The sequence below is a fragment of the Puma concolor genome, unplaced genomic scaffold (genome assembly GCF_028749965.1).
Source record: "Puma concolor isolate L17-30 unplaced genomic scaffold, mPumCon1.1.hap2 unalloc_scaffold_5, whole genome shotgun sequence".
NCBI classification, from domain to species: domain Eukaryota; kingdom Metazoa; phylum Chordata; class Mammalia; order Carnivora; family Felidae; genus Puma; species Puma concolor.
The window spans coordinates 1,094,394-1,117,272 of record NW_028240258.1 but is presented as its reverse complement, the minus strand read 5'-3'; the positions used below and the strand labels follow the sequence as shown (position 1 = coordinate 1,117,272).

Sequence of the window (22,879 nt, the reverse complement as noted above, 5' to 3'; positions counted from 1 at the left end):
GGAGCTTCTCTTTGGTCCTCAAGGACTCTCTTTGGGATGCTTTTTTTAACCTACTGGAAACAATCTGACTTGTAAAATTTAGGAGAGGACTGATCTCCTGTAACACTGCATGGCCTTAGTAAGATCTAACAGTTAGATGTCTTCTGCAGGAAACAGGGCAAATGGACAGAGGTACCCTGGGTCCAGGCCTTCACAGCTCTAAATCAAGACCTGGACCAAAAAAAAAAAAAAAAAAAAAAAGAGGCCTCTTGCAGAGTGTGTTTGCCCAAAGAAATGTGTTTGACTAGTAAACTCCCTCCTAAAATACTGGATGTCTCAACAGGCCTCCCCACCTGATAGAACTCAGTCACTGGAGGAAACACAGGCCATCCTGACAAAGAGGACAAAGGGGACAATGAGTCTTTTACTCTATTCCTCCTAATAGATGTGGGGGCTTCTCTGTCATTCATTTCCTGGGTTAACAGCTATAATTGGAGGCAACTGGGGTTGGTCTACTCAGGAAGGGGACTTTAAGGAATATCCCTAAGCAGCTGCCGAAGCTCCCTTTGTTTAGGTGAAATTCCCTGTCTTCTCTGGCCTGACATGGACTCCATATTAATACTTTGGGGGAGGAAAAAAAAGGGAAAAAAGCCCCCACAAAACAGGGCATCTGCTCTTCTGAACCAGAAAGCTTCCTTCTCTGCCTCCTACTGGCACCTCACCTTTTCTGCCTTCCCTGCCCCCTCCTGTTTCTGCACCACCTTGGGTGCAGCCTGCATAAGTGGTTCCTATACCATCCTCAGTGCCTCAGGCACTATTGGCTCCTCTTCCCACTCTCTATGTCAAGGAGTAAAGAGCACCCCCTTGGACCACCCACTTCCAATTCCCCACTGGTGTTCCAGGTAAAAACTGACAATTGGGAAAAATTGTCTTTTAACAGAATGCAGGTGGAACATACTAGAAGTTCAAGCTAACTTAAGTTTGTTGCTTTGATACAGACCTGTCCTTAGAGTTATCAGCATTAAATATGAAAATTATTGTACCTAAGTGTGCTAAAGTTTAAATAAGCTATTACCTCTGTTGCCAATTTGTTAGCAAAATGATGACTTAAAATGATGCTTAATTGTGTCTCAAAGTTTTCATGGGTAATTAAGATAGCTTTCAAAGTCTTTGGTAACCTGAAACTTTAAAATTTTGCTTATATGATAAATGGGATTGAATTCATTGGATATCTAGGTCTTTTCCAAACAAAATGGAGTACTAAAGCACTGATTACTAAGTATAAGTTTGTGCTTTGCCTTCTTATTGCAGAGAAACTAAGGATATTTGAAGGTCTGTTGGTAAACATGCTGTGTGCTTAAGTGGTTCATAAATATGTCATCTAAAGAATTCTGTTATAACAGTTTACAACTGATTACTAGTTAATTTTCACTGGAGACTAAGGTTTTTAAGAGTTAAAATTCTGCTAGTACTTAAGACTGATGGAACTAAAGAAGGCAAGTATATGTGTAAAATATAGGAGGTGGGTCAGAAAAGTATAGGGAATGGAAATCCATTTTTGCTGAACGTGAAAAAACGTAATTTTGTCCTAAATGAGGCTGGCCGTTTGGATAGAAATGGCTTGCGAGAAAATCTGAATGCAAAGAAAAGTTGTAGAAGGTTCGTGAAGGAAAATCTTTGGAAAGGAATTTTATGTGTGTGGTTAGGAAGAACTATGGTAAAAGTGAAGGGATCTTAAAAGTAAACGGGTATAAGATTGAAATTCTGCTTTTCTCTCTGTTCAAAAGACAAAGTTTCCTTGGATTGTTGATATGCTTTTGATTATACACACACACACACACACACACACACACACATATGCACACACACACATACACACACACACATATACACACACACACATACACACATATACACACACACATATATATACACACACATATATATATACACATACACACATATATATGTATTCACACACACGTATGTATATACACAATGTATGTGTGTGTGTGTGTGTGTGTCTGTGTGTATGATTGCAAAGGTTTTTTTCTCTTTTGTCTGACAGGAAAACCAGAGGTTATGTTTTGTCTTTTCAGGCCTTTCTTACTTAGTTAAAACTTCCCTGTATTAAAGAAGCAAAGTTTTGCTACCAACTATATAACCCTACATATTTGCCTTTGAATCTCTTCTTGCCGTTGTGGTTAATTAAGATTTGTAACGATCTATAATCCTATGTAGGATGTGCTTTACACCTTTCTAAGGTTTGAACAAACTTCCCAGGATTTAAATTATAAGTGAAGTCTTTGACCAATTAAGTCTTGCTTATTTGGTATGTTATGTTACACTGGAAGCCCTGTCAAATAATGGGAAAACTTAGGTTGTATTGCATGAGTTAATGGTATAACTGTTCAAGTATATATAAAATTCCTAAAGTTTAATATGTTTTGGTAATAAGATCATCACTTAATATGCTGATTATCAAAGTGTTATGTGTCATGGACATACCCAAATTTCCTTGTCAATTACATCATAATGAACTTTCATCAGATCTTTACCTATGTCCATTTTTGAGTCTTTTGTCATTCAAAGTTATTGTTCTCATGCTCTAACAAAATGTGTTTCCTATTCAAGGAAGTTTATAAAAAGGACTTTTATATACAGGTATAAATACAGGTATTTGACATCCTGAAAAACCCATAATTAAAATGGGTGAAAATTTCCAGAACTAAAAAGCTGCATTCAAACTGAGCAAGAATTAGTAACATGGGACTAAATAGATTATGGAAGATTGTAGTTTGTGACTTTTGTTTTTAAAATGTTGCTTGTCGTCTGGGGTACTTGGGTGGCTCAGTCACTTAAGCGTCCAACTTCAGTTCAGGTCATGATCTCACAGTTCGTGAGTTTGACCCCCCACATCGGACTCTGTGCTGACTCTCTCAGCTGCTGACAGCGCGGAGCCTGGAGCCCAATTCGAGTTCTGTATCTCCGTCTCTCTCTGCCTCTCTCTGGCCCCTTCTCTCTCTCTCTCTCTCTCTCTCTCTCTCTCTCTCTCTCTCTCTCTCTCGCTCTGTCTCTCTCAAAAATAAATATACACAAAATAAAATAAAAATAATAAAATAAAATAAAATAAATAAAATAAAATAAAAAATAAATATTGCTCTTTCCCTACTGTTTGCTCTTCTGAATTAAGGAAACTTTCACGTAAGATACATATGATACACAATAATAGGATAGTGTATTCATTTATAAACAAACCGAAGCATTTAACTTTTCTCTCTACCTAAACCTTCTGAAATTCAAAACTCTCAGTGAACATTCTTCCATGGCAATCATATGTATTTGCATAAGTTCAGTAAGAATCTATTCTCCATGTAAAAAGGACACCCTTGCAAATACTGATTAATTTACCAAGGCTTTAGCTGGAATGTCATAACTGAGAGACAGACATAGACACAGATATGACCACACACACTAAGGACCTAAGGTTGACTTAACGAAACATGGAGCCATAAAGCCCCTTAGAAATGTTGGCCTGATACCTTGCTTACAGAGTTCCCAGAACCCTTACCAGGTAAGTAAAAAATGTCACTTCCTGGCAGATGCAGGAACCTCAGGGTATCTTGGGGAACTCTTGAAGAGGAATACACCCAAATCTAAACGTATTGCAGGCATGTCTGATGTAAGTGCTTGGTTTGGCTTTTGGCCTGCAGAGGCTACTAAAACTTCAGTCTGGAGATTCCTTATAAAAGGTTCCAGCAAAGCAAATTACAAGAGATCTACATGATCAATCACTATTCTTTTTTTTTTTTTTTTTTTTTTGCTTTGTTATGAAGTCTGTACCTTGCGGGGGGGGGGGGGGGTGGGTGTGAGCAAAGACTAGTTGGCATAGGGTCTCTTTTTTAAATTTTTAAATATTTGTTTATTTTTGAGGGGGGGGAGGTGCAGAGAGAGAGAATCCCGAGCAGGCTGTATACTGACAGCACAGGCACAGGGCTTGAACCCGCAAACCGTGAGATCATGATCTGATCCAAAGTCGGTTGCTTAACCAACTGAGCCTCAGAATCACCCCTGATCAGTCACTATTCTTGCTGAGCTTATGTAAATAATTAGGCTCAGTTTGTTAAAACTGGACTTGTTTTATAAACGAATTAGTCTCGATTTGGCTACCTCTGGAAATCAGGGTTATTAGAGTAAAAAACTATGTTTCAATAACACATCCTTACGGATGTTAAATTCTAGTTCTGACTGTCTTTAAATGTTGTTTTCCTAAACTAGGCAACATGAGGTAAACTTCAGAAGAACTGTCACAGAAACACAGCTATGGACATTCACTGTGCTTGTTTTTCTATGGGGATAATGACAGGATACTATGGACATAAGATTATTTAAATAACTGGAAAAATGGGATGGATTCCGCCAACAATTGTATATAAAAAGTCTTTTCTCACTGCAAACCTATCAACAGATAAAGACTATGGTGTTTTATTAAATTATTCACTTGAGGCTAGATTAATTTATAAATCTCTAAGTGAATATGCAAACCATATCCTCCCTAATCCTGATCTGATAGTTACTGAAAACACACCCCATATAAGCCCAGGAGACCTAGCTGAAAGTGTAATACAGCAGGAGAGTTAACTCCAAAGTGGAAGGGCCCTTACCACGTCATATTACGTATTCCCACTGAAGTGAAGTTAGAGGAGCACTCTTCATAGGCTCCTATATGTAAAATAAAATATGGACCCCCTTCACAGGAAGACACTAATGTGTCTTCTCATTGCTGTTAACCTGTGGAAGACCTGCAACTTCTCTTATGATGGTTTTACCTTTCTTTTTCATTCTCCTTTCCCCAATTTCTACTAACAGTTCCTTCTGACAATGCTTATTCCAAAGGATCACCATAGACATCTGAATTACAAACCAGAAAAGCCCATCTGATTCCTGCTGCCTGTTACCGCTCCAGCTGAGGATTTTTCAAGCCTGACATCTAAAAAACTTCTCACTGGCAGCGCAGGCAGACAATGGATTTGTAATTTGCTCTAACCATTAACCCACATTTTTCTTGCTTCATAAAAGTGTCTTATTTATTACCTACTTGCTTACTAAAAAAAAAAAAAAAAAAAAAAGGGAATCTATATAATGGCTAAATACCACCTGTTACACACTTAGGGCCTTCTATGACTCTCAATAACATTATATTATTAAATACTAAAACAAATACATAAGACAGTACTACAAAATAGAATGGCATTAGATGTTTTAAATGCTGGAACTTGTGGTCTTGTAAAAACAAAATGCAGTGTGTACTTCCCAGATTACCCCAAAAATTTCTCACACGAATACTCAAATTGGCGCTTTCAACAATCCCTCTCTTTCCTTTAATGGTTGATTAAACATCTAGACTGGAGGATTTTGTCAACTATCTTTTATTTGGGCTTCTCTTTCTTATCATTCTAATTATGTTTTGCTGTTTTCTCCCATGTCTCTCTGCCTGATGCCAAGACTCCAAAAGTACAATACCTTTAAGACAATAAATAATCCTTTCTATTCATGGAGGTTCACACATGTCCACACAGGATTCAGCTGCCTCCAGTCTTTGTAACTCCCCTATAAGTTCCCCAACAGACCAATATGGACCCATAGCTAGGGACATCTCTACACCCCTACTCAGCTGGAAGAGGCTACCAAAGATAAGGCCTTCCACATCAACAACCTTAATGATTTAATGGTCAAAACTGTACACGGGGGTTATGATGAGGAAACATAAGGCAGGCTGAGGGCAAGGCACAAGCTAGCATAACTTCACCCCCACACCCGGTAGAATATGTGTGATATTCCTCAGGCACTCCTGACTGCCCAAGAACAAAGCAAAGGGAAAAAAACCAAATGATTAACTGACAGAGATCACTGTCATGCAGGACAGGAATCTCCATAAGTTTACAAATGTCTTAGTAAATTCAAGGAAAAAGGCAACCTTATCAATAGCCTAGACTCGAGTCACCTGGAGCTCAAACTTCACCGTCCCCTCCATACTGATGTGGAGAACAAATCCAAGCAGGAAATGACCGGTAAAATTAAATTTCTCTATAACCTGCAGCCCATCAACAAACGTTCCAGGCCAATACAGAGTAGAGCACCCCTCCAGGAACCCCCTACAGTCCTAATGTTAATGCCTTACTAGAGGGAAAACCACCTTAGCTTGACAACAGAAAGACGTCTGGTATCTTAGGAATCCTCTTTAGCACATTAAAGTTTTCTGGAGGTCTCCGTTTGCCTTTACTTCCCCAACTTCGTAGTATATAACCAGTCACTCTTCACAACCCCAGTGCAGCTCTCCCTGCCCACAGGTCCTGTCCCTCTGCTTTAATAAAATCACTTTTTACACCAAAGATGTCTCAAGAATTCTTTCTTGGCCATCAGCTCCAGACCCCCACCACTTCAAAACCTCATGAGGCTGGCACACACAACTTGTTTGACAGCTTACGCTACCTGCACATGATTTTCCAAGGGTCTCAGCACAGCCCAGATCCCCACAGCAGCTCTAAGTCCACTATAGAGGACCGCTGCCACCTTCAGTGTGTGCCCTGCACAGTACTTCCCAAGAGGAAGAAAAGTAGACTTTCCTAACACACAGAAACAGACACAGAGAAGTAGACAAAGCAAAGAGACAGAGAAATATCTCCCAAATGAAAGAATAGAAGAAAATAATAGAAAAAAAAAAATGAAATGAAAGTGATATGAGTAATATGCCTCATATAGAACTTAAAGTAACGGTCATAAAGATACTAGATAGACCTGAGAGAAAAGTGGAACACGTCGGTGAGACCCTTATCACAGAAATAAAAAAGAACCACTTAGAGATGAAAAACACAATAAGTTGAAATTAGAAACAAACTAGATGAAATAAATAGCAAGCTAGAAGAAATAGAATGAGTCAGTGCCCAGGAGGACAAGAAAGGAAAAGAAATCAAGCTGAGCAAGTGAGAGAGAAAAAAGCCTATACAAAACAAAATGGAGAACTCAGTGATTCCATCAAGCGTAATTAATATTTGCATTATAAGGTGCTCTAAAGAAGAAAAGAGAGGAAAAGACGCAGAAAATTTACTTGAAGAAATAATAGCTGAAAATTTCCCTAATATTTGCAAAGAAAAAAAGACATCCAGATGAAAGAGACACAAAAATCCTCCAACAAAGTCATGTCTACACCCCCCAATGATGTCTACACCAAAACACACAGTAACTAAAATGAATTCCAAATGCAGCAAGACAAAAGAAAACAGTTACATAACAAAGGAAACCCCATAAGGTTTTCAGTGGGTTGTTCAGCAGAAACCTTGCAGACAAGAAGGGAGTGCCATGATATATTCAAAGTGCTGAAGGGGAAAAATCTGCAGCCAAAAATACTTTATCCACCAGACTATCATTCAGAATAGTAGGAGAGATAAGAAGGAGTTTCCCAAGCAAAATCCAAAGGAGTTCATGACCAACAATGAGCCCTACAAGAAACGTCACAGGGTAAAAGACACAGGGTAATGTCTTTAAGGGTAAAAGCAAGATCATGAGTAACATGAAGCACAAAGGGAGTAAAAATAAATATGTGTAAATATCAGTGTGACACCATATACCTAGCACATGGGGAGAAGAGGAGTAAAGTGTGAGCTCAAACTTAAGCAACCATCAACTTAATACACACTGCTATATGCAGAAGATGTTATATAGAAACCGAAAGGGAAGCACAAATTAAAAACCAGTAATAAAGGGGTGCCTGGGTGACTCAAATGGTTAAGTGCCGACGTTGGCTCAGACTATGATCTCACAGTTTGTGCGTTCAAGCCGCCCATCATGCCCTGAGCTGACAGCTCAGAGGCTGGAACTTGTTTAGGATTCTGTGCCCTCCTTTTTCTCTGCCTCTTCCCCTCTCATGCAGCCTCTCTCTCTCTCTCACTCTCTCTTTCTTTCTTTCTCTCAAAACTAAACACTAATTTTTGTTTTAAACCCAGGGATATAAAAAAAATAAATAAATAAAGAGTAAAGAATCCAAGCATATCATTACAGAAAACAAACATCACTAGAGAAGACTGCAAGGAAAGAAACAGATCCAAAAAAACAAACAAAACAAATAGCAAAACAGCAATAACTAAATATCTCTCAATGATTTCCTTGAATGTAAATTGACTAAATGCTACAATCAAAAGATACAACATGACAAAATGTGTTAAAAAATAATAAGACCAACCTACATGTTGCCTACTAGAGACATACTTCAGACGTAAAGACATCTGCAGACTGAGAGTGAGGGGTGGAGAAATATTTATCATATAGACGGATGTCAAGAGAAAGCTTGGATAGCAATAATTATATCAAACAAAACTGACCTTAAAATGAAGACTGGGGGAAAGACCAAGATGGTGGGACAGCATGGGAGGTTTTTTTTTTTTTTTTGCTTCTCTCGTACCCAAAATGCAGTCAGATCAACACTAAACCATCCTGCACATCTAGAAAACTGACTTGAGGATTAACACATCAATCTGCACAACCTGAACCACAAAACTCAGCAGGTACGTGGCATGGAGAGGTGAACTGGGAGGGAGAGAAGCCACGGAGTGCAGGGAGCTGATTCTGCTTGAGGAGAGAGGGTGGAGATGGGGGGCGGGGGGCGGGGGAGTATGGTAAAAGCACCACCCTGCAAAAGCAGCAGGACAAAAAAAAAAAAAAAAAAAAAAAAAAGGAAGAGTGGACACAGCCACAGGGACTGAACAAAAAAGGGAGAAAAGAGAAAGGAGAGGGTTTCATTTCCATTAGGACTCTGTAAACAGGGGGAGCACAGAGTCTGAACCTCCACAGCTCAATACCTGACGGAGCTCCGGTGGGAAAGGCGAACCCCTGGGAGCAGAGAGTGGAGCCCTGAGAGGCCACAGGGGGAAAGGCATTTCCCTGTTGGGAGGACATTTCATAGAGGCCTCCCCACAGGTAAAGGTCCCAGTGGATCTCAGAGAATGGCCACATTCACTGGTACTGGAGCAAGGATTTTAAGGGTGAAGCCTGGTGCCAGATGTGTGCTCTGATCTGCCACAATCCCTGAAATGCTGCTGCTACAATGATCACAGAACTTCTTCTGGGACGGGCTGGTGCCCAGCTGCAGTCTCTGGGCATCAGCAGCAGCACAGTCTCCCAAACATTCCTGGGGGCAGAGGGGCACCCACCATTGCTCAGCGAGACCCTCCACAGAAAGTCCAAACAGGTCAAAGCCACAGGCCCTCAGAAGTGACAATGGGGAAACATCCCCATCTGAGATACAACTCAGGAGGGAGGTGCTGCTTGACAGCATGACCGCGTGGTCATGGAGAGTGTAGGAGTGGGGAATGGATGGAAACTGGAGACAAAGGAGGGGTGCATGATTGCCAGTTGGGGAGAGCACAGAGTTCTGATACTAGAGACTGGGTAGCTGGGTGAGGCCATTTTCACTCCTCCCACACATTGCGCATACATGCCTATACATGCCACAACAATCCACCCCAGTAAGCTAAGCAGCACCGTCTAGTGGAGAACAAACCGTCACACTAAGCCCTGCCCAACCACGCCAACCAAGCTCTTGAGGAACACCACCGGTCTCTCGCCTGCTTAGTTTGCAGACTATAAAGTGGTTCATGGTTTGACTTCTAGGGGAAACCGAATGTAATCTCAGTCATATTTGATTCTGTTCACTGGTCCACCTACTCATTTCTTTTTCTTTTCATTTTCTTTTCTTATTCTTGAATACAGAAAGAGAAAAAAAATATTTTTATATTCCGTTTTTATTAAAATGATTTTTCTTTAATTTTTTTCTGCTACATTTTTACTTTTGTTGTGAATTTTTTATATTGTATTTTACTTCAATCATTTCATTTAATCTATTTTATTGTATGCATTTTTTAATTGTTCAAACGTCTCCTTCCCCCGGCCCCTCCCGCCTTTTTTTCTTTTCTTATCTTCCCTTTTTAATCTCTCAAGTGTCTTTCAACAAACAGACCAAAACACACGTAGGATCTAGTATCCTTTATCTGATTTTTTAGGTTTTTTAAAAATGGGTTAATTTCTATTTTTGGAACTTTATTAATTCCTTTTCTTCCTTCAAAAAGACAAAAGAGAGAAATTCACCCCAAAGAAAGAACAGGAAAAAAATGACAGCCAGTGATTTCAGCAACATACATACAAGCAAGATGACTGAACAGAATTTAGAATCATAATGAAAAGAATAGTAGTGGGGGTTGAATAGATTAGAATTCCTTTCTGTGGAGATAAAAGAAGTAAAAGCTAATCAGGATGAAATAAAAAAAATGCTCTAACTGAGCTGCAGTCTTGAAAGGATGCCACAGTGGCAAAGATGAATAAAGCAGAGCAGCGAGTCAGCTATACAGAGAAGAAATTTATGGAGGACAATGAAGCAGAAAAAAAGAGGGAGACTAAGGCAAAAGAGCATGATATAAGAATAAGAGAACTCAGTGACTCATTAAAAAGGAAGAACATAAGAATCATAGGATTCCCAGAAGATGAAGAGAGAAAAAGGGGTAGAAGGTTTATGTGAGCAAGTCATAGTGGAAAACTTCCTTAACCTGGGGAAAGACACAGACATCAAAATTCAGGAAGCACAGAGAACTCCCATTAGATTCCACAAAAACTGACCATCAACAAAGCCTAACATAACCAAATTCACAAAACACTCTGGCAAGGAAACAACCATGAAAGCAGTAAAGGGGAATAAAAGTCCTTGACATACAAGGGAAGTCAGACCAAGTTCACAGCAGACCTATCCACAGAAATTTGGCAGGCCAGAAAGGAGAGGCAGGATATATTCAATGTGCTGAACCAGAAAAACATGCAGCCAAAAATTCTTTATCCATCAAGGCTGTCGTTCAAAATAGAAGAGAGATAAAAAGCTTCCCAGACACACAAAAATTAAAGGATTTTGTGACCACTAAACCAGCAGTGCAAGAAATTTTAAGGGGTCTTTCTAAGGAGTGAAAGGATGGAAAAAAGAAAAAAAAAAAAAAAAAGACCGAAAGCAGCAAAGACTACAAAGGAACAGAGAACACCACCAGAAATGCCAACTCTACAAGCAACATAATGGCAATAAATTCAAATCTTTCAGTACTCACTCAAAATGTCAATGGACTAAATGCTCCAATCAAAAGACAATGGGTAAGAAAGGAATGGGTAAGAAAAGAAGATCCATCTATGCTGTTTACAAGAGACCCACTTTAGACCTAAAGACACCTTCAGATTGCAAATAAGGGGATGGAGACTCCTCTATCATGCTAATGGTTGACAAAAGAAAGCTGGAGTAGCCATACTTATATCAGACAGTCTAGACTTTGAAATAAAGACTGTAACAAGAGATGAAGAAGGGCATCATATCATAATTAGGGGGTCTATCCACCAAGAAGACCTAACAATTGTAAACACTTATGCTCCAAATGTGGAAGAACCTACATATCAATTAATCAATTAATCAAAAACATAAAGAAACTCATTGATAGTATACCATAATAGTAGGGGACTTCAACATCCACTTACAGCAATGGACAGATCATCTAAACAGAAAATCCGTAAGGAAACTGGCTTTGAATGACACATTGGACCAGAAACACTTAACAGATATATGCAGAACATTTCATCCTAAAGCAACGGAATACACATTCTCCTCCAGTGGACATGGAACATTCTCCAGAGCAGACCACATACTGGGACACAAATCAGCCCTCAAGAAGTACAAAAAGATCAAGATCATGCCGTGTATATTTTCAGACCACAACACCACGACACTTGAAATCAACGATAAGAAAAAATATGGAAAGACAACGAATACTTGGAGACTAAAGAACATCCTACTAAAGGATGAATGGGTAATCAAGAAGTTAAAGAGGAAATTAAAAAGTACACGGAAGCCAATGAAAATGATAACATCACAGCCCCTAACCTCTGGACACAGCAAAGGCAGTCATAAGAGGGAAGTATACAGCAATCCAGGCCTTCATAAAGAAGAAAGGTCTCGGATACAAAACGTAACCTTACACCTGATGGAGTTGGAAGAAGAACAGCAACTAAATCCCCCACACAAGCGGAAGACAGGAAATAAGAAAGATTAGAGCAGACATCAATGCTCTGGAAACTGAAAGCACAGTAGAATAGATCAGTGAAACCAGAAGCTGGTTCTTTGAAAGAATTAACAAAATTGGTAAACACCTAACCAGTTTGATCAAAAAGAAAAAGCAAGGGACCCAAATGAAATCAAGAATGAAAGACGAGAGATCACAACCAACACAGCAGAAATACAAACAATAATAAGAGAATATTATGAGCAATTATACGCCAATAAAATGGGCAATCTCAAAACAATGGACAAATTCCTAGAAATGTATAACCTACCAAAATTGAAACAGGAAGAAATAGAAAATTTGAACAGACCCATAACCACTAAAGACATTGAATTAGTAATAAAAAAAAAAATGCCCCAAAACACAAGAGTCGAGGGCCAGATGGCTTTCAGGGGAATTCTAGCAAACATTAAGGAAGAATTAACACCTATTCTTTTGAAGCTGTTCCAAAAAATAGAAATGGAGGGAAAACTTCCAAATTCATACCATGGAGCCAGTATTGCCTTGATTCCAAAACGAGACAAAGACCTCACTATAGAGGAGAACAACAGACCAATTTCCCTGATGAACATGGATGCAGAAATCCTCAACGAGATTTAGCCAACTGGATCCAACCGTACATTAACAGAATTATTCACCACGACCAAGTGGGATTTAAACCTGGAATGCAGGGCTGGTTCAACATCTGCAAAACACTCAATGTGATTCATCTTTGCACATGACATGATACCTTATAAGGAAAACCCAAAAGATCCCACCGAAAAGCTTCTAGTACTATCCATGAATTCAGCAAAGTCACAGGATATAAAATCAATGCACAGAAATTGGTTGCATTCGTATACACCAACAATGAAGCAACACAAAGAGAACTCAAGGAATCGATACCATTTATAATTGCACCAGAAACCGAATACCTAGGAATAAATCTAACCAAAGAGGTGAAAAGTCTATACACTGAAAACTATAGGAAGCTTATGAAAGAAATTGAAAAACACACACACAAAAATATGGAAAAACATCCCATGCTCCTGGATAGGAAGAACAAATATTGTTAAAATGTCAATAAAACCCAAAGCAATCTGTAATTCAGTGCAATCCCTATCAAAATAGCACCAGAGTTCTTCATAGAACTACAATAAACAATCCTAAAATTTGTATGGAACCAGAAAAGGCCCCAAATATCCAAAGAATATTGAAAAAGAAAACCAAAGCTGAAGGCATCACAATCCCGGGCTTCAAGAGCATTACAAAGCTGTAATCATCAAGATTGTATGAGATTGGCACAAAAACTGAGCATAGAACAATGGAACAGAATACAGATCTCAGAAGCGGACCCAATCTTATGGCCAACTAATCTTGGTCAAAGAAGGAGAGAAATCCAATGGAATAAAGACACTCTCTTCACCAAGCGGTGCTGGGAAAACTGGAGGGTGACATGCAGAAAAATGAGCCTGGACCACTTTCTTACACCATACATAAAGATAAAATCAAAATAGATGAAAGACCAAAATAGATGTAAGACGGGAAGCCATCAAAATCCTCAAGGAGAAAGTAGGTAAAAACCTCTTTGACCTCGGCTGCAGCAACTTCTTACTCAACACCTCTCCAGAGGCAAGGGAAACAAAAGCAAAAATGAACTAATGGGACCTCATCAAAATAAAAACCTTCTGCACAGCAAAAGAAACAATAAAAAAACAACAACACTAAAAGGCAACTGATGGAATGGGAGAAGATATTTGGCACATGGCATATTGGATAAAGGGTTAGTATCCAAAATCTATAAAGAACTTATCAAAGTCAACATCCAAACAACAAATTATCCAGTGAAGAAATGAGCAAAAGACACGAATAGACCCTTCTCCAAAGAAGACAACCGATTGTGGTTGAAAAAATACTCAACATCACTCATCATCAGGGAAATACAAATCAAAACCACAATGAGATACCACGTCACACCTGTCAGAATGGCTAACATTAACAACTCAGGCAACAATAGATGATGGCGAGGATGTGGAGAAAGAGGATCTCTTTTGTACTGCTGATAGTAATGCAAACTCGTGCAGCCAGTCTGGAAAAAATTAAAAATAGAACCACCCTACGACCCAGCACCAGTGCACTACCAGGTATTTATCCAAGGGATACAGGTGTGCTGGTTCAAAGGGGCACATGCACCCCAATGTTCATAGCAGTGCTGTCAACAATAGCCAAAGTGTGGAAAGAGCATAAATGTCCATTGGATGAATGTCCGATGGATTGGATGAATGGATACAGAAGATGTGGTATATATATTCAATGGAGTATTACCCGGCAATCAAAAAGAATGAAACCTTGCCGTTTGCAACTACGTGGATGGAACTAGAGGGTATTATGCTAAGTGAAATTAGTCTGTCAGAGAAAGACAAATATCATATGACTTCATTCATAGCCTGCTTGGGATTTCTTTCACCCCTCTCTCTCTGCCCCTCCCCGACATGTGCTCTTTCTCTCTCTCTCTCTCTCTCTCTCTCTCTCTCTCTCTTTTTCAAAACAAATAAATAAACATTAAAAAATAATAATAAAGTGTAAAGCTAAAGAAAAGAGTCACAGAGCAGGAGTTAGGTATGATAAGTACACTTGTTTATTTTCACATAGTCTGTGCCCCCAGAACATCTGAATAACAAAATACAGTTCATTTGTGCTACTCTGGTTGAGATTTAGCTTTAAAAATTAAACAGTTCATCCTTCTACTAACTGTTAACTCCAGTGCTGTTTAACCATTTCCAACCCCAGTGCTCACTACCATTTCTTCTTTTCTCGATTTCAAAATAAGCTCTAGCCTCAAGTCTCCAGAAAACCAAACCCGGAAGCCACCAGATTTATGGCAGATGTCGTTATTACAAAATATTTGGGTTTAGGCAGAGAATGGGAGAAGTAGAAACAGCTGAAAAGCAGTGTTGGAGCTGCTCCTAATTTGCTGCTCTATGGTTTTAGATTATGTTCAAAGTAACTGATTTTATTTTCAACCTGAAATCTCTAAGCACTCTTACTGAAATAAGGGACTTTAACTCACCTACCTTGAACTAGACCATTACCGTCTCTTATTTCATTTTGCAAGCTTACTCTTCTCTCATCTTCTGTTCCTTTTCATTTAGTCTGCAGGTTAAACATAACACATAATAGAGGAACATAATTAAAAACAAAATCTCCAATCTAGGAAACCTCTTCCCAAGACAAAAGAAAAGAACAATAAACATTAACTAGGCAGATATAAGGTACATGATATGCTATCCAAAATAAAGCGTTTGCGGCGGCGAAGTAGGGGGGCCTAAAATTCCCTCATTCCTTAAACACACCAGTGTTGAGGCCAGAGGACTTTGAATCTTTGAATTCCAAGAGCCTGGACTACAGAGTGAGAGAGACGTTCCCACAGGGACACCCTGGCGGGCCATAGGTGCGTGATTGTGAACTCGGAGAGAAAAGAGGTGGTGTAGGCACGGAGGGGAAGGATCCCGTTCTGTGGAGAGACAAAGGGAAGAGAAAGAGAGGCTGTGGAAATGTAGGATTGAATTTGGACAAGAGAAAACCCCAAATGGGAATCAGACAAAACCAGAAAAAATCAAATTTCTAACTGCGGGGCTTTCTCCACACTGGGGCTGGTTGCCCTGTTTGTGCACCCACGGAGCCAGCCCTGGGCTCAGTAACTAGCTCAGAGGTGCAGTCCGTAGTCAGAGAAAGCCGTCTCCTCCCTGAGAGCTGTGGAAAGAAGGTCTACAGCCATTGCAAGGACAAAGATCCCTGCCTGCACCCGCTGGCCAGAGGCCCCTTATCAGCAGGGCGGAGCAGCACCTCCCCATTACTGGGGAGCACAGAGGCGGATGCTTTAAGACATCAGGGTTTGAATCCCAGCCAAGCACCCAGGAGGCAGAGGAGTCAGTAGAGCGGGACAAACAACCTCATTCATGCCCACACGGCACTGTCAGGAACCAGATCACTGAGCAGGATCCTTTAAGACATCGGGGTTTGAATCCCGGACAAGGGTCTGGGATGCGCAGGAGACTGGAGCAAAAAAAAAAATAATAATAAAAATAAAAAAATAATAATAATAATGGTCCTCTCATGCCTGTGCAGCACATTGAGGACACCATGATCACAGTGGTTTGGGATACCTGGTCCAGAGAGGAGACGGGTGTCACCATTTTTCTCCCCGTCACGAACAAAGTGGGGCTTCATGGAAGGGACAAAGGGCCACAGCGGAGGCGGGACCCACCTACCCCAAATCAGGCCCCTCTGCACCTGGTAACTGCCTATGTAACAGAGCAAGATTGACACTGACTGAGCCAGACAGTCGCTCCCCCAGACTAGCACTGGTTCCAAGGCACCCAGTGGTTTTGCATTTTCTGATTTAATTTTTGGACAATTCTTATTTTATGTGTATATATACACATACATAAATATATATATATTATATATATATACACACACACACATATGCACACACACACACACACACACACACACACACACACACACACACACACACGTATATATATGTATATGTTTTTTCTTCCTTTCTTTTTCTTATTTCTTCCCTTCTCTAGTCTGGTTATTCTGGTTATTGGCTTGTTTATGCAAACATATTTAATCTGTTCTCTTTACGCCTGTTTTATCTCCTTCTTTTTTATTTTCCTCTCTATGGTCCCTAGATAGGCCATATAGTTCTCTGCCTAGTCAATTTTATTTTCTTTCCTTTTCCTCTGCCCCTGTCATTGCTTTGTATGGGACAAGACCTCTTCCACCATCACTGTGCCCTTTCTGCCTCCTTTTCCCCCCAGGGCGACTTCAGTGAAGAAGTCAAAGCACACCTGATGTAGGGTCCAAACCTTCATTCTGCGTAGGGAGACAAAGCAACCAGAGTCACAACAACAGAGAGCACATAGCACACACCAAAACACCTCCTGAAGGGCCAGGCCCTGGACAGTGTATGACCCCTTTTTAACATAATAGTTAGTGCTCAAGGGTGCAAGACACATAACAAGCTTCTAAAACACATTAGAGGCAGAAAACTAGCCAAAATGATGAAATGGAAGAATTCTCCTCAAAGAAATTCCAGGGAGATATGACAGCTAAAGAACTGATCAAAACAGATAAAAACAATATATCTAATCAATAGTTTAGAATAACAGTCACAAGATTCATTGCTGGACTTGAAAAAGGCACAGAAGACAGCAGAGAATCTATTACTGCAGAGACCAAGGAACTAAGAAACAGTCATGAAGAATTTAAAAATGCTGTAAATGAGGTGAAACATTATCTAGATACAGTGAGAGTGAGGATTGAAGGGGCAGAGGGGAGATTAAGTGAAGTGTAAGATAAGTTAGGGAAAAAGATGAAGCTGAGGAAAATAGAGCTAAAAAAATACTAGACCATGAAGGGAGCGTTAGAGAATTAGAGAACGAACTAACTAACTAACTAACTAACTAACTGACTGACTGACTGACTGACTGACTGACTGACTGACTGACTGACTAACTAACTAACTAACTAACTAAGTGATTCAATGAAATGTAATAATATCTGTGTCATAGGAGTTCCAGAAAAAGAACAGAAAGACAAAGGGGCAGAAGGTTTACTTGAACAAACCATAGCTCAGAACTTCACCAATCTGGGGAAGGAAACATTGAAATCCAGGAGGCACAGAGAACTCCCTTCGGCCCTAAAAGGGATCGATCTTCTCCATGACATACCATAGTGAGGCTGGCAAAATACAAAGACAAAGAGAGAATTCTGAAAGCAGCTAGCGACAAATGGGTCTTAACCTACAAGGGTAGAACATAACAGTAGTAGCAGACCTATCTACTGAAACTTGGCAAGCCAGAGGGAATGGCAGGAAATATTCAATGTGCTGAATAGGAAAAATATGCAGCCAAGAATCCTTTATCCAGCAAGCCTCTCACTCAGAATAGAAGGAGAGATAAAGGTTTCCTAGACAAACAAAAACTGAAGGAATTCATCACCACCTAACCAGCCCTGCAGGCGATCCTAAGGGGGACTCTGTGAGTGGAATGTTGCAAAGATCACAAAGGACCAGAGACATCACTATAAGCATGAAATCTCCAGGCATCACAATGACACTAAATCCGTATCTTTGAGTAATAATGCTGAATGTAAATGGACTAAATGCTCCAATCAAAAGATACAGGATATCAGAATGGATTAAAAAAAATCCATCTATAAACTGTCTACAAGAGACCATTTTAGACCTGAGGACACTTTCAGATTGAAAGCAAGGGGATGGAGAACAATCTATCATGCTACTCGATGTCAAAGGAAAGCTAGAGGAACCATACATATATCAGACAAATTAGATTTTAAACTAAAGGCTGTAATAAGAGATGAAGAAGGGCATTATATAATAATTATGGGGTCTACCCATCAAGAAGAGCTAACAATTATAAATGTTTATGCACGTAATTTGAAAACACCCAAATATATAAATTAATAAATCACAAACATAAGCAATCTTATTGACAAGAATATGGTAATTGCAGGTGACTTTAATACTCCGCTTACAACAATGGACAGATCATCTAGGCAGAAAACCACTAAAGAACGATAACCCTGAATGGTACACTGGACCTGATGGACTTGACAGATTTAGTCAGGACTTTTCACCCTAGAGCAGCAGAATATACATTCTTCTCGAGTGCACGTGAACATTTTCTAAGATAGATCACATATTGGGTCACAAAGCAGCCCTCCATAAGTATAAAAGAATTGAGATCATACCATGCACATTTTCAGATCGTAATGCTCTGAAACTTGAAATCAACCACAGGAAAAGGTTTGGAAAACCTCCAAATGCATGGGGTAAAAGAATATTCTACTCAAAAAATGAATGGGCCAACCAGGTAATTGGAGAAAAAATTTTAAAATATATGGAAGCAAATGAAAATGAAAACACCACACTCCAAACCCTTTGGGGTGCAACGAAGTCAGTCCTAAGAGGAAAATACATTGCAACCCAGGCCCCCAGGCCTATCTCAAGGAACAGGAAAAATCCCAAATACAAACTCCAAGAGCACTAGAAGCAGAACAACAAAGAAACTCCAAGGCCAGCAGAAGAGGAGAAATAATAAAGATTAGAGCAGAAATAAATGATCTAGAATCAAACAAGACAAAAACAGAAACAAAAACAAAACAGTAGAACATATCGGTGAAACTAACAGCTGGTTTTTTGAGAAGATAAAGAAAATTGTTAAAACCCTAGCCAGATTTCTCAAAACAAAAACAAAAACAAACAAACAAAGAAACAAACAAACACCAGAGGACCCTAATAGATAAAATCACAAATGATAATGGACATACCACAACCAATAAAAGCAATTATCACAGAATACTATGAAAAATTATATGCTAACATACTTGACAACCTGAAAGAAATGGACAAATTCCACCCTTGACACACACACTACCAAAACTCAAATGGGAAGAAATAGAAAACTTGAACAGACCCACAACTAGTGAAGAAATTGAATCAGTTATCAAAAATCTCCCAACAAATAAGAGTCATGGGTCAGATGGTTTCCCAGGGGAATTCTACCAGACATTTAAAGCAAAGCTAATACCTATCCTTCTCTACCTGTTCCAAAAAATAGAAATGGAAGGAAAGCTTCCAGACTCATTTATGAGACCAGCATTACCTTGATTCCAAAACTAGACAAAGACCCACTAAAAAAAAAAAAAAAAAAAAAAAAAAAAAAGAAACGGAGAATTACAGGCCAATATCCCTGATGAACATGATGCAAAAAATTCTCAACAAGATACTAGCAAATCAAATTCAACAGCATATAAAAGGAATTGTTCACCATGATGAAATGGGATTCATTCCTGGGCTGCAGGACTGGTTCAATATTCAAAAATCAATCACTGTGGCACATCCTATAAATAAAAGAAATGATAAGACCCATAGGATCCTGACAATAGACGCAGAAAAAGGATCTGACGAAATATAGCATCTTTCTTAATAAAAATCCTCAAGAAAGTCGGGTTAGAAGGAACATAAAAACCATATAAGAAAAGCCCACAGCTAATACCATCCTCAACTGGGAAAAACTGAGAGCTTTCCCCCCGAGATCAGAAATACAACAGGGATGTCCACTCTCACCACTGTTGTTTAACATAGTGTTGGAAGTCCTAGCATCAGCAATCAGACGACAAAATGAAATGAAAAGGCATACAAATTGCAAAGAAGAAGCCAAACTTTCACTTTTCACAGATGACATGGCACCCTACATGGAAAACCTGAAAAACCCCACCGAAAAGCTGCTATAGCTCATACATGAATTCAGCAAAGTCACAGGATACAAAAATCAATGTATGGAAATAAGTTGCATTTGTATACACCAATAATGAAGTAACAGAAAGAGAAATCAAAAAGTCAATCTCATTAACTTGTACTAAGTTCTTGTATGGTTCTTGCGCTAAGAACCGTAAAATACCTAGGAATAAACACAGGCAAACATGTGAAAGACCTGTATGGTGAAAACTGTAGAAAACTAATGAAGGAAACTGGAGAAGACACAAAGTAATAGAAAAACATTCTATGCTAATGGATTGGAAGAATAAATATTGTTATGATGTCAATGCTACTCAAAGCAATCTACACATTCAATGCAATCCCAATCAAAATTGCACCTTCTCAAAGCTAGAACAAAGAATCCTAAAATTTGCATGGAACAACAAAAGACCCCAAATGGTCAAAGTAATACTGAAGAAGAAAACCAAAGCGGGAGGCATCACAATTCCAGACTTTAGCCTTTGATCATCAAGACAGCATGGTGTTGGCACAAAAACAGACGCACAGACCAATGGGATAGAATAGAAACCCCAGAACTAGACCCACAAACGTATGGCCAACTAATCTTTGACAAAGCAGGAAAGAGCATCCAATGGAAAAAGACAGTCTCTTTAACAACTGGTGCTGGGACTACTGGAGAGCAACATGCAGAAGGATGAAACTAGACCACTTTCTCACACCATTCACAAAAATAAACTCAAATGGATAAAAGACCTAAATGTGAGACAGGAAACCATCAAAACCCTAGAGAGAAAACAGGCAACAACCTCTTTGAACACAGCTGCAGCAATTGCTTGCTCAACATATGACCAAAGGCAAGGGAACTAAAAGTAAAACTGAACCCTGGGACCTCGTCAAGATAAAAAGCACCTGCACTGGAAAGGAAATGATCAACAAAACTAAAGGCAACCAATGGAATGGGAAAAGATATTTTCAAATGACACATAGGATAAAGAGTTAGTATCCAAACTCTATAAAGAACTTACCAAACTCAACATCCAAAAAACAAACAAAAATGAATAAATGGGTAGAAGACATGAATACACACTGTTCCAAAGAAGACATCAGATGGCCAAGAGACACATGAAAAGATGCTCAACATCACTCATCATCAGGGAAATACAAATCAAAACCATATTAAGATAACACCTCACACTGGTCAGAGTGACTAAAATTAACAACTTAGGAAACCACAGATGCTGGAGAGGATGTGGAGAAACCCCGTTGCAGTGCTGGTGGGAATGCAAACTGGTGTTGCCGGTCTGGAAAACAATGTGGAGGTTCCTCAAAGAAATTAAAAATAGAACTACCTTACAACCCAGCAATGGCACTACTTGGAATTTATCCAAAGGATAGTAGAGTGCCGATTCATAGGGGCACATGTACCCCAATGTTTGGAGCAGCACTTTCCACAGTAGACAAAATTATGGAAAGAGCCTAAATGTCCATCAACTAATGAATGGAGAAAGAGAATGTGGTTTATATATACAACTGAATACTACTTGGCAATGAGAAAGAATGAAATCCTTGCAGCGACGTGGATGGAACTGGAAGGTATTATGCTAAGTGAAGTAAGTAAGTCAGGCAGAGAAACACAAATAGCTTATGTCTTCACTCATATGTGGATCTTGAGAAACTTATCAGAAGACCATGGGGGAGGGGAAGGAGGAAAAATAGTTACAGAGAGGGAGGAAGGCAAACCACAAGAAACTCTTAAATACAGAGAACAAACTGAGGGTTGATGGGGGGCGATGGGGGAGAGGGGAAAATGGACGATGGGCATCGAGCAGGGCACTTGTTGGGATGGGTGCGAGCACTGGGAGTTGTATGTAAGCCAGTTTGACCATGAATTATATTTTACAAAAACAAACATTTTTCCACATAACCTCTTTATTATAAATATTTTTGATATTGCAATAAGAGCAATATTGCCCTGAGACACACATACAAATTTATTTTACTTATAACAGTGTCTTGTTACTTTTCCTCTCCCACTTTTTAGGATCTCGTTGATGCTAGATCTACTGCTCTCTGTTAAAGCCTTTTACTTCATGACTATCTCACAGGTACAGACATTCTAAATAAAATCATATGTATTCTACTAATATTACTATGGAAATGTATTTGATATTGTTTAACCCAGACTACTCACATAAGATGCACAGATAAGTTAACTTTATATTCAGAAACCGAATTCTGTTTTATTTTAATTAGTGATAAATTCATTGCACTGTTAAAAATTGAGGCAAAACACACATTATGTAAAAATAACCACTTAGAAAGATACAATTCAGGACTATTTGTATCTTTGTAATGTTGTACAATATCACCTGTCTAGTTATTAAACATTTTCATCAGCTTAAAAAGAAACCCTTCATATAGTATTTTCCATTCCCCTTTCACCTGGCCCATGGCAACCACTAACCTG

General features: G+C 39.3%; 1 protein-coding gene across 3 annotated transcripts in view; it reads right to left on the bottom strand.

Annotated features, from left to right (window-relative positions):
- The window catches only part of LOC147571165 (putative gamma-taxilin 2), a 353,593-nt gene that overhangs the window by 230,516 nt on the left and 100,198 nt on the right, over positions 1-22,879 (bottom strand). The gene's annotated exons all lie outside the window — the stretch shown is intronic.